This window comes from Terrapene carolina, unplaced genomic scaffold (genome assembly GCF_002925995.2).
Source record: "Terrapene carolina triunguis isolate 2854851 unplaced genomic scaffold, T_m_triunguis-2.0 Scaffold194, whole genome shotgun sequence".
Classification (NCBI taxonomy): Eukaryota; Metazoa; Chordata; order Testudines; family Emydidae; genus Terrapene; species Terrapene triunguis.
In genome coordinates, this window is record NW_020664545.1 from 7,826,290 (window position 1) to 7,841,654 (window position 15,365).

Consider the following 15,365-nt stretch of genomic DNA (forward strand, 5'->3'; position numbering starts at 1 on the left):
ACGGGAGAGTGATGCTCAGCTGGGGGGTGGTAGGCCCTGGCCGGGGGGCAGACGGGAGAGTGATGCTCAGCTGGGGTGGGGCGGGGGGATGTCCCAGACTCCCGCCGCGTGGCCCGGGGCTGCGCCTGTCGATTCCCTGGGGGGGGGCGGAGGGGGGCTCTTTATTCAGGGCTCGGTTCTCCAGCCCGGCCCCTCCCGCGGCAGCCCCGCACTTACCCGCCTCCTGCGGGCACCGGCCCGGCGGGGATGCGCGTCCCCCTGCCCGGCCAGCAGGGTCCGGTCGCGGGTCCGGTCGCAGGCTCTGCCGCGCCCCCCGGGCTCTCTCTGCCCCCCAGGCGCAGCCGGGTCCCGCGGCTGCTCGGCGAGCCCCAGGCAGCGCTCCCGGGTCCCGCTCCCCGCCCCCCCCGCGGTGTAACCCGAGCCCAGCGCAGCCCAAAGTTTCAAATTCAAGGAGAAGTCGGGGGAGCGGGGGGGTGACGGAGCCGCCAGCCAATGGCAGCGCAGGGCTAGCTACAAAGTAGCCAATGAGGGCCGGGCGCGGGGGCGGGCTCTAGCTGGGGTTTGATAGAAGTGGGGGGGGAGCTGCCCCCGAACAGGCTCTTTGGCCCCCTGCCCAGGCGCTGGCACCAAGGGGGGCCCCTGCCCCAGCTGGATCAGCGCCACAGACCTAAGTGCTGGAGCTGGGGGCGCAGCCGCACCCCCTGGCTCCAAGTGGTTTCCATCATAGGGTTCGCAGTTTGGTTCAGTGGCTCTCAGCCCCCCCCCACTATGCAAATAGTGCCTGCACCCCTGTCTGCTGATGCAGCCAGAGAGCCGGGGTCAGCGTCCCCCTGCCAAGGCCTTGGCCTCTTTTGTCTCCCAGAGCTTTCCCTCGCTCTTTCCTCTGGCTTTATTGCCCTGTTTTGCTTCCGCCAGCAACTCCGAAGGCGCTTGGCAGCTCCCCGGCCCATCCCGGTTCCCACCCTCCACGGGAAGCAGCGCAAGCTGCAATAATAATAGTAATTACCAGCCGTGAGCCTGCTCAGCCCTCAGCCGCACCGTGGCTCCATGGGGCCCCGGCAACAGTCATTAGCTGGAGAGAGAAGGGTCATTATCCCCGTTTCACAGATGGGGAAACCGAGAGACAGAAAGTCACCCGCCTTGTCGTGAGTCAGTGGCAGGAGACACGCCCAGGAGCCCTAATTGTTACTCGCCATCTCCAACCAGTAGATTACACTGGGACGGGTTCAGTCACAGAGACCCACCTTGGGACTGTCACCTGATGTGCTGAGACTACCTCTGAGCCTGTTTTCTCTGCCAGTTGGGGACTTCAGAACCCTGTCTTGTTGAGCCAGACACGCCAGCTGGTTGCAACACAGACCCAGGGTCTGAACCACGTCCCCAAGGCTGCAGATTTAACTGAAAACAGCTCAGCAAGTACTCCTGTCTCCAGCACCCAGACACCCAGCTCCCAATCCGTTTTACTCTGTGTAAAGCTTATAGGGTAAACTCATAAATTGTTCGCCCTCTATAACACTGATAGAGAGAGATGCACAGCTGTTTTCTCCCTCGGGTATTAATCACTTACTCTGGGTCAATTAATAAAAGTGATTTAATTAAGTATAAAAAGTAGGATTTAAGTGGTTCCAAGTAATAACAGACAGAACAAAGTACATTACCAAGCAAAATAAAACAAAACACGCAAGTCTAAGCCTAATACATTAAGGAACGAATTCAAATCAAATCTCACCCTCAGAGATGTTCCAATAAGCTTCTTTCACAGACTAGACTCCTTCCTAATCTGGGCCCAGTCCTTTCCCCGGTACAATCCTTGTTAGTTCCAGCTCAGGTGGTAACTAGGGGATTTCTCATGACTGGCCTCCACCTTTGTTCTGTTCCACCCGCTTTTATAGCTTTGGCACAAAGCGGGAATCCTTTGTCTCTCTCTGGGTTTCCACTCCTCCTTCTAAATGGAAAAGCACCAGATTTAAGATGGATTCCAGTATCATGTGACATGGTCACATGTCCTGTGAGACTTCCTTGCCCACTGGCTGGCACACACGTATACAGGAAGGCTTACAAGTAAACAGACATCTACAGTTAATTGTCCTAGTTAATGGGAGCCATCAAGATTCTAAACCACCATTAATGGCCCACACTTTGCATAATTATAATAGGTCCTCATATTCCTAGTTTCAGATACAAGAATGATACATTCATACAAATAGGATGAACACACTCAGTAGATTATAAGCTTTATAATGATACCTTAAAAGAGACCTTTTGCATAAAGCATGTTCCAGTTACATCATATTTACACTCATAAACATATTGTTATAAAGCATATGGAGTGCAACATCACATACATTTTATCCCAGAGCTGGGAATAGGACCCAGGAGTCCTGATGCCCATCCCCCACCCCGCTCTCACCACTTGGGTGCTCTAACTTGCACTTTATTTCAAACAGCCACCTATGGGCCCTGGGATGCAGACAGTAGCCATCATGCAGTATACCTGGCCGTACCCTGATCCCTCCAATCCATTCCCCGATGCCAGGGGCTGGAAGCAGGGTAGGGTCCTTATGCCAGTTCTGCGCTGGCCAAGGAGGCCCTGTGCACAGGGGGCCATTTCTGCCCCCTTTAAGGCCACTTTATGATGCCAGCGGGCTAAAAGCATGAGTTGCTACGGCTGGAGCTAAATGACCCACCCTTAGGGGATGTCTACACTGTAATCATGGGGCACAGGTGCTGGACCCCCCTGGTTTGAAGTAGTTTCCATTCTATACAGGGTTTACAGTTTGCTTCAATGGCTCACAGCACCCCCGCTATACCAATGGCTCACAGCCCCTCTGTCACGGGACGTGCTTGCATTCCAAGCCAACATATCCAAGCTAGCGTGGGTCCTGGAGCTGTGAAAATGCAGCTGCATGGCAAAGGCTGGACAAGCCCACCCAGAGTCCTGGGGACTTGCTCCGGCGGTTAGCTGCTGCAGCTTCACTGCTCTGGAACCTGATCTAGCTAGATTTGAAAGCTAGCTCGGGTAGGTCAGCTCGAGCGGCAGTCACCCCGCGATTGCAGTATAGTCCGACCCGCAGCTGGGTGAAGCAGCAGTTTTCTGTGGACTGGCCACTACAGGGAGACAAACACCCACATTCTGGCAGGAGTTACACCGGAAAACCGGGACCTAACATTCCCTGGTCCCTTGTCCAGCACATCATCTCCTTGCAACATACCTGCCTTGTGTCTGGGAGCAGCCTTTCTCATGTCACCCCATAGCCCTAATGCAATCATGCCCTTGTATCACCCCAGAGTGTCACCTCAGACATGGACTCAGAAACTTTAAGGTCAGAAGGGACCATCATGATCCTCTAGTCTGACCTCCTGCCCATTGCAGGCTGCAGAACCTCACCCACCCACTCCTGTAATAGACCCCTAACCTCTGGCTGAGTTACTGACATCCTCAAATCATGATTTAAAGACTTCTAGGTACACACACTCCACCATTGACATTAGTTTAAACCTGCAAGTGACCCGTGCCCCATGCTGCAGAGGAAGGCGAAAAAACCCCCAGGGTCTCTGCCAATCTGCTCCAGGGGAAAATTCCTTCCCAACCCCAAATATGGGGATTGGTTAGCCCCTGAGGATGTGGGCAAGACCCATCAGCCAGACACCTGGGAGAGAATTCTCTGTAGTAACAGATTTGTCCTGTCCTAGATTTTGAGTCCAGATTTTTTCTGCATCAGCCAGGTCCCCTGAACAGACCTTCCCTGCATTAACCATTCCATGCCTGAAGTTGAATCGCCTCTTTCTCTGCTGGTAAGTTCAAACGTTTATTCAATTTCCATCTTTTATTTTAACGGCTCAGATTAACATCCTCAAAGCGGCTGCTCCCTGGAAGCTAGGGCTGAAGCCAGAGAAGAGGGCTTTGTTACTTTGTGGTAGTCTGGCCAGAGAGCAGGATGCAGCTGGAATATTTAGAATCACAGCTGTCGACAATGTTCTGTCCACTCCTGGTGCCTAGGGGAACAACAGTATTCCCTGGCCAGGCCGTGTACATCCAGTACTGGACAAGTTACCCCATGGAGCAAGAGAAGTTCCATTGACTTTAGTGCACAATGAATGCGTGTGTTTGAAGGTATCTTATATGCGCATGTATTTAAATATGTGTAGGTGTGTGCTTGTATGCATATGTGTGTATATTTACATATGTGTGTGACTGTATTTGTGTGTGTGCATGTGCAAGGGTGTGTGTAAAAGGTACAGTATATATTTATATGGGTGTAGGTGTGTAGGAACCGATGTAGGTGTGAGTATGTGTTGATATGTATCCACAGGGTGTGTGTAGTCATGTGATTATGTTTAGGGGTGTGTAGGGGCCACCAAATGAAATTAATGGGCAGCAGGTTTAAAACAAATAAAAGGAAGTTCTTCTTCACACAGCGCACAGTCAACTTGTGGAACTCCTTGCCTGAGGAGATTGTGAAGTCTAGGACTATAACCACGTTTAAAAGAGAACTGGATAAATTCATGGAGGTTAAGTCCATTAATGGCTATTAGCCAGGATGGGTAAGAAATGTTGTCCCTAGCCTCTGTTTGTCAGAGGGTGGAGATGGATGGCAGGAGAGAGATCACTTGATCATTACCTGTTAGGTTCACTCCCCCTGGGGCACCTGGCATTGGTCACTGTTGGTAGACAGGATACTGGGCTAGATGGACCATTGGTCTGACCCAGTACGGCCGTTCTTATGTTCAGGAGGGGTGTGTGTGTATGGATATATTTACACGTGTGCAGATGGATAGATACGTACGTGTGTGTGTGTGTGTGTGTGTGTGTGTAAAGGGCATTTAGATATTTCTAAAATTGTACGTGTCAGTGTGTGTTTGTAGGGGTCTGGGTATGTATAAATATGTTTCTGTGCATAGGACAGTGTATACATATTATGCGTACACAGATATTTATGTCTATGTGAGTAGGGGGATACGATTGCCTTTATATGTATGAATGTAAATGTGTGAAATGTGTATACATTCAGATGTATGTGTGCTTAAGGGGGTGTATGTTTATGCATATATGTGTGTGCTTATAAGAGTGTGTGTGTGTGAATAGGAGCCTGTGTGTGTGTGTTTACATGCATGAGTGTATGGAAACATCTACACTGCAGCTGGGAGCAAACTTCCTAACTCAAGTAAATGGACATTTGCTAGCTCGGCTCGAGCCAGCAAGCTAGCAATGTAGCCAGAAGTAGCACTGGGGTGGCTTGGGCTAGTCACCTGAGAACAAACTCACCTGGACCCTGTGGGTCGGACTCAGATTAACTCGAGTGGAATCTTGGCCAGCTAGTTGGATCTGTCGCCAGTGCTACCCTGAGCTACATGGCTACTTTTATGATGCTTGCTCCCAGATGCAGAGTAGACGGACCCTATGTGTGCACTGGAGTGTGTGTGTGTTCATATACGAGTGTGTGTGTGTGCATTGGGGTGTATGTGTTTACATGTATGAGTGTGTGTGCATAGGGGTGCGAGCGTGTGCGTTTACATGTGTGAATGTAGGTGTGCGTTGAGGGGTGTGTGTATTTATACGTTTGCGTGTGTGTATATAGGAGTGTTTACATGTGTGAATGTAGGTGTGCGTTGAGGGGTGTGTGTGTGTATTTATATGTATGTGTATGCATGCATATAGCGGTGTCTGGAGCTCTGGAGTGGGGATGATGGCCGTGGACTTGTGCGCCTTTTGGCCTGCTTTTCCCAGGATGGCACTAGGGGTCTGCCGGCTGTCAGACTAACCTGGGCTCCCTCCCTGATCGGGGCCCCTTTCCGGCCGGCTCACACCCATTGCACACAGAGGTCCATTCAGTCAGTCAGCACCGAGTGGAATGGCATGCTGGGACCCATAGTCAGCTTTGCACACCTCCTCTGCCTTGGTAGGAATGTCAGAGGCACACAGACGCCAACTCTCCAGGGTGTAGATAACCTGGCAGCATCTCTCCAGGGTGCAGATAACCTGGTCTCAAAGGTCTGTATATCAAAGTCGTAAATGTCGTCGCCGCAAAGGGCGCAGTACGCAAACCAGCCCCAGTTCATGTCTCCTGCTCAGTGGCAAGTGATAAAAGATAGATGATCTTGCATTACAGAGCTGGCTTGAAACCTCAGCACTGGCCTCGGAGACTCTGGTGCCCTAAGCAAGATTAGATCACGGAACTCCACATGGTGTCAGAGACAGGAGAGATTTTAGATGGAATATCTTAAAGGATGGTTTTTACGACTTCACCTAACTTCAGAGGAAAGAGGCCAATAGCAGCACATCACTGTCTTCTTGTGCTGTGCTCGACAGAGACCCCCCTCCCGTCTGCTTACCGCCAGTTCCAAGTTCCTTGTGTTTTTATTTGCCACTCGGAGTTCCTGTCCTGCAGATCTATCCATCTATCCGTTCCAAAGACAAGACATCGAAACATTTCATTAAAAACCCGACCCGGTTGCTAGGCGACTGCCAATGTACTTACCCTTCACATCACTTACAAAACTCGAGCAAATAAATGAATCACTGAGGACATCATAAACCTCACGCTGCTCACATGATAAACACATCAGACACTCAGCAGATGTAAATCTATCTAAGTCCACTGAGCTTAATAATAACGCCACCTCGCTCTTTACATCGGTAGATCTCAAAGCACTTTGCAAATGAGGCCAGCATCATTATCTCCATTTTACAGTTGGGGAAACTGAGTCAGAAGGCGGGGAAGTGACTTGCCCAAGATCACCCAGCAGGCTAGTGGGAGGGCCAGGAATAGAACCCAGCCTAGTGCTCTAACCGCTAGGCAGCACTGCGGGAGCTGGGCTGATTAATGCCATCTGAGGAGCTGTCCCCTCTCAAGTACAAGGAAATGCTCATCCTACCATACGTGCAAGGCCTAAGGCCTGGCAGATCAAGAAGGAGCCTGTATCTCTTCCAGCGGACGTTGGACTGGACAAGAAGTGGATACCTCTAGCCCTGGCAGGTGAGTTCCATTTGTGGTTGTCGCTCCTTGGCCCCCACGTGTTCCTCTCCTGAGGGGGAGGGAGGCTGCTGCTGTCCTCGGTTTCATTACAGCGGAGCAGAACCAGAGCCTGAAAAGACTTGTTAGGGCTCCTCTAGTTGTTCCTCTCCAAAGCAGGATTGTCCCCTGCAGTGCACTCCCCAGTGCTTTGCCAAGCTGTGGTTTTCCATCTATGGGGCTCCATCCCTCGCCCGCGGAGACTATCCCAGAGCCTAACCGGTCTCAGCAGCAGGAGACATATTCCTGCTGTTTCACCCACATTTCCCCTTTTCTTACCTGCGCCTTAGCGCGCCACCCGGAGTCGCCGTCAACATCCCCCCGCGTGGCGCTTTCGCATCCCAGCAGACGGTCGCCACCGCCCTCCTCTCCCCATTACGGCCTGCGCAGGTCCTGGAGCACCAGCTCAGGCACCGTCCGTCTCAAGCCTGCCTCGGGGCCATCTTTAGCAGAGCTGGAGGGGAGCCAGTCTCGGGGGAGACAACAGGCACTACGCTGCTCAGTTGCCATCAGCGGCTGTGGAACAGGGAAGGGCCCGGGCCAGCGCCTCAGCTGAGGCCCTGTTCTCAGCTCTGGTTGGCAAGGCCAAAAAAAAGAAGAAATCTTTCCAGGAGGCTGGCAAGTCTCTGACATGTCGGGTTATCAGCCTCCTCCGCTGCCAGGAGAAAGCGCGGTCGCTGCCTGCCGAGCTGGCATTGTGCTCCCTGCAGCTGGCTGGCCTGTCCTCTACATCAATAGGCGGCTTTTGCTTCTCAGGCTGGTAACCTTCATTCCTAAAGACCGGACTGGGCTATGCTCTCCTGATGGGACCCCGAAGGGGCTCCAACGGAGCCAGCGGATGGGACCGACAGCAGAATTGGACCCTTTGACTGATGCGTCTCCGGTGCCTCCATCACCGCTGCTGCCAGCGTTCACGCCATCAGCTAGTGGGCCTTGGTTTAAGAAGAGAACTGTCCTTTCCTATAGCTTCTGTGCGGGGCCACTGTCGAAGAGGCGCTGCGCTAGAGGGACCCGCTGGTCTGATCCAGTCTGGCCGTTCCTGGGCGCCGAGGCTGGGAAAAGTGGGACTCCCCCATCCATGTAACAGCAGCAGTGGAAGCTCTGTTGTCCATGCGACCTCGATGAAATGCCTGAGCCCTGCCGCGCTGCAGCTCCCCCCGGCACCGAATCATAGGTTCTGCCTTTGCCCGCGCCGTCAAGGCCCCCGTGAGCCAGGTTTCCCTGGGGGAGGGCGTCTCTCTGGGCCGTGCCAGGGCTGTGCGAGGTTATTCAGGATTGCTGCCAGGAATACAGCCGCTCGAAAGCAGTTTAAGCCAATCCAATCGCCCTGCAATTGGTCTGTGTGATTTTGCTGATTCTCAAATGACTGGGCCCCAGTGGTTCCTGGTGCTTTGCTGAATGCTGATTGCTTACCAGCAGCTGAGCTGAACTGCTGGGAGGATGCATTGCCACACAGCCCCTGCTCCCGGTCAGCTTAAACAGCCTCATTCCTCCCCATCTGTCTGCAGTGAGGCGAACAGAGCCATGGCAGGGCCCAAGAGGCCCACCAGCAGCTCATCGAGTTCCTAAGAGGAGGTGAACCCAACCCTGGTTGTCACCTCCTTGACTCATCTGCCTGGGAGATTTTTAAAGCAGGTTCTTTGCCTAGGGGAAGGGAATGTTTCCCCCCTCTCTTCCCACCACCCAGCCCAAGTCTCTGAGCCACTGTAGCTCGGCGTCCCAGCTTTGTGCAGGCAGGAAAGAAGAGATGGATACATCAAAGCAAAGGATGTATGTGTGAGCACCTCGGCCATGCTAGTCTGGAAAGAGCCCTCTTCGAAGAGACAAGCAGGGCTGCTAGGGGGAAGTAGGAGACACGGGGGGCTCCAGTTGATTGTGGATCTGGTCCATCTTCTCCCAACTCAGCTTCCCCCACTCACTGCTGAGAATATAAACCTGTAGGCCTGGGAGATGCCCTCACCTGGCAGAGGGGAGAAGCTGGTGGAGTTCCTAAGAGATCCTCCCTGCTGCGGCTGGGGCTGGGGTGGGCTTCTGCAGCTGTTTAGGTACGTTAGGATCCCAGGGCATCGAAGCTGGAGGTGTGGCGGCTGTGTGTGTCTTGACCCCCTTGCTGCTGGTTGCCGGGTTATAACGGCCCCCCTTCGCTGAGCCGGGAAGGGGAGCGTGTGGCCCTGGCAAACGTACTGAGCCGCTGGAAAGTCAGCTCGAATCCCTGCCAGAATCTCCTGGGGTTTGGAGGGGGAATCATCCCAAGGAGAGCGTCCAGTCCCAGCCCCGGCCCAGATCAACCCCAACCCCAACCCCTCCCACAGCTGCATTCGCTGAGCCTCAGCCTCCGGGGGGCGTGGATATTGAAGCGATGGGTGTTTTATCAGCCCCAGGGATAAGCGAGTGGGTGAGCGGATTAGCCTAAGGGAGCGGCGTTTGTAGGGTTTATGGAAGGTGCTGGGACATCCCTTGGGTCCCTCTCTGCCTCTTTTACGCTCGCTTTTTGTTCCTCCCGTGCAAAGAGGTGGGAGCGGAGGCTCTGCTCAATGGCTAGATCAGCAGCAGGGTTGGCATCCTGCCCCACTGTGTATCACTCACCCAGCCAGAGTTTTGTGGGATCACCCAATGTCACTCCTGGCTCTGCCACTGACCTGCAGCGTGACCTTGGGCAAGTCCCTTCCCTGCTCTGTGCCTCAGTTTCCCCTCCCACCCTCTGTCATGTCGCTTTAGGCTGTAAGTCCTTCCAGGCAGGGGCCATCTCTTGCTGTGTGTGCATGGTGCCCAGCACACTGGGCTCCTGATCTTGCTTGGGGCCTTGAAGCGCTAAGGTAATACCCCCAACAATTGTCTCGTGGCCCTGATGCGGGGTTTTCTGTGACATCATCACATGGCCCTGCGGTAGGGCCTCAGCTGCCCTGGGAGAAGTTTTTCTCCATCACTTGTTGCTGGGCGGTGAGCCAGACCTGCCAGCAGCTGGGCCTGGAAGAATGCTCCTGGCACCATGTTTCCATCAATACCCATCGGGGGTCTATTCCAGGGTAATGGATTGTTGTCTGGTGTCTTCTCAGCTCCGGCCATGGGCGGTTCAGTAGCTGTTTTTTCTCTGCTGGGTCTTACCTCAAAGGCTTCTGCGTTCCAGGTCATGCGGAAGAGGAACAACTTTGCAGCCGATGCCTGTGAGCGGCAGGGCTTCCTGTGCGGAACGTCACAACAAGGGCACTGCCAGGCACCGCCCAGGGTCTCTTTAGGCTCTGGCAGTACTACCTGGGGTTTGCATCCAAAGCCTGGGAATGTGCATGGAGGATCCAGCCTCCAGGAAAGCCACAGAGCTTCTTATTGGGGGAAATTCTTTGGCCTGTGTCATGCAGGCGCTGAGACTAGATGATCAGTGTGGTCCAATCAATGGGTCACATCCTCAGCGGGCAGACATCAGCATCGCCCGGTGAATTTCAGGGGGGCTAAGGCGCTGGACCTATGAATCCAGAAAAGTTATCCTTGAATACAATAACCCTTAGCACCATACTGCGCTTTTCTTCCAGAGATTTCAGCGGAGGGTGGGTATCATTAGACAGCTGGGGAAACTGAGTCATGCAGCAGGAAAGTGATTTGCCCAAGGTCAGCTAGGGAAGGTAGTAGCAGAGATGGGAATTGACCCCAGCTCGCCTGACTTCCACGCACTGGCTCTCTCCTCTGAAGCACCTTGGCTGTGTTGCTATTTATTGCAATGCACTGCCGGTTGCACAGCCTCTAGGGAATAACCCCTACTCGGGGAACAGCTTGGAACGACGCTGAGAGCTGTTACGCTCGACCGCAGTGCTGGTGCATTAATACGCCACTTGCAGAGCACCTATCTCCCTTCCAAGGCTCCTCTTTTTGCCCTGGCACCTCAAGAGGGTGGCAGCAGATGGGGGCAGGGGGTGGGGCATTATTTGTGAGAGCCAGAGGGTTGGCGGGGAGACTCCTGTCTAGTGGATGGGGGCTGGGGGTGGAGTTTTGCTGGGGCCGGGGCTTGATTTGGTTGGATTGTTATTTTAAACCAATGCAGGGGTGCCTTGAGTAAGAGATGTAACATCCCTGTCAATCAAAAGAATGAGCCATGAGGCCACGGGCGAGCTCAGAGCCCCACTGTGCTAGGTGCTGTACAAACCCAGGCACTGCTAGACCGGAGCAGACCACCGGTGCGTCTAGAGTGCATCCTGCCTTAGACAACAGCAGCAGGAAACCTGGAGGTCTCCAGACACGGACGCCAGCAGGGAAGAACCTGCCTGTGACTTGATAAGGGAGGGCTGCCTGGGGTGTACAGGGGGATGAACAGTCTTCCCTGATATCTGTCCACCCACCACATTGGCATCTGCACAGGCCACCCGCCACGGCTGAGTCCTTTCAATGGGAGGTGCTGCCTTACGACCCCTGGCCAGGACACAGCGCTGGGCGCTGGCTCTGCTGTTCCTTGCAGAGCCGGGAAAGCACGTGCTAGTGCAGATCTGCTCCGTCCATTCCGGCTGGCTTGGGGGACGGTGCTGGGCCGGCCTCACCCCTGAATGCGGCTGGGCGGTGGATGGATCCTCTGCTGTCTCACGCCCACTGTTTTGTTCTCCGGGACTGGCCCGAGTGTGGGAAAGGGGAGGCCTTAAAGCCCCCCTGGGGACTCCTCTTCAGCCAGGTGCAGAGTTTCTGGCATCGGGACACAGGTGCGGCCGAGGGGCCACGTAGAGTCCTGGGCTCCCCATCCCCTCAATCCACAGCTGGGGTTTGCCATCTGGCTCATCTCTCGTCACGGCACCGCTCCACCGTGGGACCACGTTGCAGCTTCCCGGAAGCTAGGCTGACGGACCATTGAAAACCTCCACCTCTCCCGGATAACGACGGTTGGGGTGTGGCCGGTCGGCTGGAAGGGACAGGAGTCGCATGTCAGCTCCAGAGGTAACACTGCCTGCTGCTTGGCCCTCCACTGGGCTGCTGTTGCACCTGTTAGCCAGGGGAAATCTTGCACACGCTCCTTCCCCCATTCGGTCCATGCTCACTGGAGACCCACCCACGAGGCTGTGAGAGCCGTGACGCCCGACTCGCCCCCTGCAGCTCTTTGTTTGTGGGTGTAAATGTGGGGCCAGAGGACCAGCCTCTGTTAAGCCAGAACATGGACAGGTGCAAGGTCATCTTCCCCCTCACCACCTGGAGCCAGTGTGCGTCCCACTTGGCCCTGAGGGGCCAGTCTCTGCAGCCATTTCTGCTTGGCCCCTCTGCTGGGCATGCTGGCAAGAGGGCCTGGCACGGCCAGCAGTGATGGTGGTTTTGTGATGTGGAGACCAAGCCACTGTGCCCCAGCAAGCTCATTGCACCATCATAGACTCATAAGACTGAAAGGGACCTCGAGAGGTCATCTAGTCCAGTCCGCTGCACTAAAGGCATATCTAGACCATTCCTGACAGGTGTTTGTCCAACCCGCTCTTAAAAATCCCCAATGATGGAGATTCCACAACCTCCCTGGACAATTTGTTCCAGTGCTTAACCACCCTGACAGCTAGGAAGTTTTTCCTAACGTCCAACCTAAACCGCCCTTGCTGCAATTTAAGTCCATTGCATCTTGTCCTATCCTCAGAGGTTAAGGAGAACAATTTTTCTCCCTCCTCCTTGTAACAACCTTTTATGTGCATGAATCCGTTTAACTCACACACAGCGATCGCCCAATCAGCCCCACAGCTCAGAACACAGAAGCCTTCCCTGTTGCCAGCCTGCAGGAAGGGGCTGTCATGCAGGAGCCTAATTCTGAAGGGTGGCATTAACCAGTTTACAGTCGGGATTTAGAACGGATTAAAGCCAGGATTAAATGGACCCTTGAATGGAACCTCAGCGTCACGCTGTCTCTGGGAAGCATGCAAGCGCCTCGCGTGAGTTGTCTCTGCAGCTTTCCTTTCTGTGCTGCAGAGGCAACCACCAACCCCGGGCACGGATACAGCGGGCATTACCCCACTGCCTTGTTTTTGCCGGGTGTATTTTTGATTTGCATTAGTGCTTTATCTCCAGCAGAGGGCATCCTTCCCCTGTGGTTAGGCCAAAAGCTACAGGAACAAAGAGGCAAATTCTGGAGAGAAGATGATCATTCCATGTATTTGTGATGCTGAAACAAAAACACCCTAGCATCTCCTTTTGCTCCGGTGTTGCTGTCTCTTTGCTGTCAGTTTAATACAGGCATTTCCCCCGCCTGTGTGCCCTCCGCTCGCCTGCCTGTCTCTTCTAGATCACTTTACATCTGCAAACACGTCTATAATTCAGGGGGAGGCAGGGAAAGAGGCACAAATCAGAGCGACGGCTTGGTTAGGGGGATCAAAACAACCAACCCAAGTCGGGGGGAGGTGGTACACCTGCTCTGGCAGCCCTACAGCTGTACTGCAGGTGCCATCCCCAAGGTTATGCTGGGCTAGCACTTGGATAGGAGACTGCTGTGTCCCCTCTGAGTCAGCCCTGGGAGGGGAGATACTGCTGCTCCTTGGGCTGCGGGACGGAGAACCAGGGCCCTTGCAGTCACTAAAGAGCCCCTGGTGTTCTTGGAAGTCAGGATATGATCTTCAGTACTTTGACTGGACGCTAGTTAGGGTTTCGATTCGCAGAGTTTAAGGTCAGAGACCAGTCCCATTTGATCATCTAGTCTGACCTCTTGTAGATCACAGGCCATTCAGTTTCTCCAGCTACAGCTTTATGGAGCCCAGTAACTTGCGTTTGGCTAAGGCATGGCCTCCAGTCCTGATCGGAGGACATCCAGAGCTGGAGAATCTGCCTCCTCCCGGGAGAGTTTGTTGCAACGGTTAATTATGTTCTGCCCCCGCCCTCCCATTTGCTCCTGCAAGTGGACACGCTCAGCATGACCCGTGGCCGCTCTGCACCCCGTGTGGTCATTTACGGCAGCGCACTACGCTACCATTCCCATCTGGTAGCGTTTGACGCTCACTTTGCACAACAATGAGTGACTGCCCAAGGTGCAGGGCACGGCGAGTCGGGCCCAGTTCCTGTCCTGACTGATTGGGTGTCGTTGCTGTGTGCCGCTGTGCACCCCAGAGACAGATGCTTTCCTCTGGCGGATGCGGCGCTCTTCATGCTGAGGGTGTCGGTGTTGTGCCTGCAAAGTGCTTTTTCCTCCGTTGGAACAGAGGACTCTATCGAAATGGGAGTTAGCTCAGACGTCAGGTGCTCCCATATCTCCAGATATCTCCACTCTTTGTGCTGATGGAGGTGGAGAGTGAGGGGCTCCAGGGATTATAACTGGGACATTTCTCTCCTCTTCCAGGGAGTGGGGAGGCAGTTCCCCCTGGCTTTATCGACACTGGCGTTTTTCTCCCAAGCTCACACTGTTGCATTAGCATCAGCGCCGCTCCACTGGTAGCAGAGTCGAGAGCCCTAGTGTAGATGGATCCCCTGTGTTTTAACCCAGGGCTGCTAAAAAGACCAGAAGCTGGTCTACATAGTGCAACCACTAGGGGATGCTGCCCCAGAACGGTAGTGGGGGTGCAGAAGAAACATACCAGTGTAGATGAGGCCTAGGTGAGCAGCGGCTCAGGGAAAGGCCATGCAGCCAGGCAGCGCCGGCTGAGGGGAGTTAGGACTCAGTGAGAAAAGAGCAGGGAGGGGCTGGGGCGTGGCGGCTGGAATCCCTGGGGGCGTCCCATCCCTTGTCCCGCCCAGCCAGGAGAGCAGGCTGCCTGCAGCCCTTCCCCGCCCCGCGAGGCTCCTCATCCAGCCACGGTTCTCACCTCCAAGCCCCTGCCATTTACGAGCTCCCTTCCCTCCAGTCCCCCTCTCACCTTGAGCCCCCCTCAGCCCTCCCCCTGCTCTGATCCCAGACCAGAAACCCTGACCAGCCCCCGGAGGCCAGCACAGAGCCCGATGGGGCCGGTCCGACCGAGGAATTTGCTTCCACCAAACACGTTGCACGGTAACAGGAGAAACAGCTGCCACCCAGCTCCTGAACAGTTGCGGCGCCAACCTGCGCAGCATAAATCACCATCGCGGGCTCATCTGTTGCTTTTGGCCACTTGCAGTGATCAGAGACGAAACATGCGCTTGAGACAGACCGGCACAAACGGGGAGCTCAAAGGGACGGTGAGAGACGGTGCTGGAGCCTATAGCGGGGCCCAGGACGTGTCAGCGAAACGCAGCTTCTTCCTGCCAACAAAGGTGGCTTTTGTCTGGGCTCTGCCTGGGGCTCAGCTGCATTGTTAGCACGGCTTCACATCCCTGTTATTCTCCGTGTGTTGCTGTGGAGGTGACAGGGTTTCTTGTGATGTAGGGTCAGCGCGGCAATGACTCCCAGCCTATCAGTGCATGTGAGCAGCGTTCCCACTGCCAGCCAGTGCAGCCAGCGTGTGAGCA

General features: G+C 54.5%; 1 protein-coding gene across 1 annotated transcript in view; it reads right to left on the minus strand.

Annotated features, from left to right (window-relative positions):
- The window catches only part of TNFAIP8L1 (TNF alpha induced protein 8 like 1), an 18,153-nt gene extending 17,786 nt beyond the window's left edge, over positions 1–367 (minus strand). The window contains exon 1 of the mRNA XM_026655003.1: positions 217–367. The gene's annotated coding sequence lies outside the window, so the exon portion shown is untranslated. The remainder of the gene's footprint in view (positions 1–216) is intronic.
- Between the last annotated feature and the right edge of the window lie 14,998 nt (positions 368–15,365).